The following is a 3,447-nucleotide window of genomic DNA, read 5'->3' on the forward strand; positions in this document are numbered from 1 at the left end:
GGGAGGCTCTTAATCTTGGAGTCTGTCCACCTGGATTCACAATCTTCACCTAGAACTCTGACTAGATTGAGAAGAACAGTGTCTGATACACTAAGGCCTATCAGAGGGTAGTAGAAGCTAAGAATCCCTGGGGAGTACAAAAGAAGCTCAGTTGCTAAACAAAAAGTTGGAGGTTCAAGTCCCACATATTTTCAGAAGCAAGGCCTGGAGATCTACTCTCAAATATCAATCATTTGAAAAACTTTTAGAATACAAGTCAGCTCTATTCGAAACAACTTGATGGCAATTGGTTTCGTATGGGGTTTTGTTTTGTTTTTACATTTTTAAAAAACAATTTTTTTCAGAAGTATAGCCAAGACTTCATTTATAACAACATACCTTCAAAAAGTTAGTTCAAAGAATAACACTTCTCATTGTAGTTAGAATTTGCATTTTGCTATAAATATGCCCAGACCCGTGCATGAAAGCTTTGGGATTTTACTCTTGGCTGATACTTTGATGTTTCTTTTATGGGTAAATCTTGATCAGTGGCCAAATTGTCAGTTTTTACTACTTAGCCTTTTTTTTTTATCTTACCCTCTAATTCCATACAATCCAAATTGTTCAATGGATTTGTAATAAACTTCCAAGATGAAAGGAAATTTCTTGTTCATTGTTTGTCTGAGATCTTGGCTTGTTTTCATTTTATTAAACAAAAATAAGTCCCCAAACCACCTGTAACTTCAGCTACCAAAACTCCTGTAAAGACCCTCTTTGCCAGTGGTGTCAGTGGGGGCCATCCTGAGACACGAACCTGCGGGAAGGTCTGCGCGACATGTTTTGTTTGAACTTGAAGCTAACAGACAATATCCCAAACAAAGTTAGGTTCATAATTCAAATTCCAAGAGTCTTGTAAAAATGGAACTGCAAGTAGGTAATTCAAGGTTTAAAGCAAATCTCAGAAAAACAAACCCTGAACTCAAAGAACATTCCAATCATTGCTTCACCATAAAATTAAATGACAGAATGAACAAATAGAAACTTTTTAAAAATTATTCTTGGGCATTTTCACAATTATTTACCTTTTCTTCCTAATAGTTCAGTGACAAGTGATGCAGTAGTTCAGTGACAATAGTTCAGTGACAAGTGATACAATCAAAGGAAGGGTGGCAAAAAAACGACGGGAAGCAAGGGAAGATGATGGTACGTTTGTAAGATTTAGAGAGAACAGAAGCAAATACACAGTCCTGCAATAGTGGTGAGACACTCAGGTTAAACAAGTATGGGAGGAAAAGTAGGAGTATGCCCATCAGCCTCTGTGTGTGTGTGTGTAAAACATAACATTTGTATATGTATATTTATCTTTGATGTAAATTCATACACATTACATGATTGGCGAAACACACAGGGGGTAAAATTATGAACCTTCTCAGATATAATCACACTTTAAGGGAGTGAGTCATTGAGCCTAGAGGCTCAGGATCAGAGTTTCCTGGAACTCCAAGGTCAATTAATATAACACAGATTACAAAGGAAGGGCCCCTGAGGACAGAATGAACTATGCATTGAGCTGCTAACCGCAAGGTCAACGGTTCAAATCCACTCGTTGCTCTGCCGGAGAAATATGAGCCTGCCTGCTCCCATAAAGATAGGGTTAAGTCTCAAGAACCCAAAGAGGCAGTTCAACCCTGTACTATTCCTTTGAGCTGGAATCAACTTGAAGGCAGTGACTTAGGTATGTGTTTTGTTTTGTTTTAGTTCACAAAGCCAACTTGGAAATTAAAACCTTCTTTGGTGAATAGTGACTGAGGTCTTAAAGCTTCTGAGCAGCCACTTATTTAAGGTGCAACTATTGGTCTACAGGAGAGAATGATTAAAATCAAAAGACATGAAGTAATTAGTCCAACAGACTAGTGGACTCCATGAACATCTGTCTCCACAGCCTGAGACCAGAAAAACTAGATATACCACCCAGCTACTACTTCCAACTGCTCTGAATAAGATCACATTGCATGTTCCTAGGTAAAGTTGGGCAAAAATGTGCACCAGAATTCAAAATCACAAAAGAAACAAGGATTATTAGTTACTAAAGAACGGTCGGACCCCTAAACTATGCCCCTTAGTCACCCTTCAGGTCTGAAACTGAACTCACTCCCTCATGTTAAAAGAATCAACCACTTAAGATCAAAAGTGCAGTATTTAATGAAGGAAAATATAAAACCAATTAGGAAAGAAGGAAGAATGGAAACTGGAAACACAGGGAGGAAAAAAAATAATAAGTGATGGTAATCATAATGTTAAAATAAGAGGTATATAAATTGCTGAAATGTAAAACTGATGATCTGCTCTGTAAATCTTCACCTAATTCACATAAAACTTTTTTTTAAGTACTGAGATTATATTTAAATTCACTGAAGCATTAATAAGCATTTTTATTACAATAAGCATTTTAATAACTATGATAATTATACATGAGAAAGGGGAATAAGTGAATAAAAGTGCTTTTTAATATTTGTACAGTGTAGTACAGCTTATATAGTGCTTCTTAGTTTTGACACCATCCAACTCTCCCAAGTAATTCAGCATTTAATATTAAATCCAAGCTAATTATATCAAACTTTTGGCCAAAGCTTCTCATTCACCTTCCTCTGGTTTTTCACCCTATTACCTTCCCCATTGATATTCCTGCCATTGTAAAGTCGGCCCCTGATGGAGCCGATCTCTTTGCAGGAGGCTCTGACAGTCATTGAGAGCGGAGCTCATTAAAGCTGACTACTGACTCTGCCATGCATTACATGAAAAGATCCTTGGCCAATCACTAAAATGTCCCGTGCTTAAGTCACCTTGTGACATGGGAATAATGACATTACTCTTCTCTTCATGGGCATATGTTGTTGGGTGTCATAGTACTTGACAGATAGTAAGGGTTCCTAAAATTGTACCTTAGCAGTATCACTGTTCTCTCCCTCAAATGTGAAAACTTTCTGGTGATACCAGATTAGTAAGCTTAAATGACACAGACTTGCTAATGAAATGATGCAAGACTAGCTAATGAAATGGTAAAAGTTATTACCCAGGTGTAGTTCAAATAACAGCCATCCACAACAACCACGTCCTATCCCCTAGAACCTGTAAATGTTACCTTATTTGAGAGAAAAAACGGATGTTTCCGATATAATTAAGGATCTTGAGATGAAGATGTTATCCTGGATTATTAATTTGGGCATTAAATCCAATGAAGAAGGAGACAGAGGTTGGAACAACATCAAGAATTGCCAGAAATCACCATAAACTAGAAGAGGCACGGAATGGATTCCCCGCAGGGCCTGGAGAGTAAGTGGGGCCCAGCCGACACCTTGATTCAGGACTGCTGGCCTCAAAAGCTGTGAGAGAATATGCCCCTGTTGTTTTAAGCCACTAAATGTATTTGTTATTACACCAACCACAAGAAAATAATAGCAACAGAGA

General features: G+C 37.7%; 1 pseudogene; it reads right to left on the bottom strand.

Moving 5' to 3' along the window:
- Positions 1 to 539: 539 nt before the first annotated feature.
- LOC115869850 lies at positions 540 to 2,726 on the bottom strand (annotated as a pseudogene).
- Positions 2,727 to 3,447: the final 721 nt, after the last annotated feature.

The sequence above is a fragment of the Echinops telfairi genome, unplaced genomic scaffold, assembly GCF_000313985.2.
Source record: "Echinops telfairi isolate 266 unplaced genomic scaffold, ASM31398v2 ScPeMD7_57;HRSCAF=196, whole genome shotgun sequence".
NCBI lineage: Eukaryota > Metazoa > Chordata > Mammalia > Afrosoricida > Tenrecidae > Echinops > Echinops telfairi.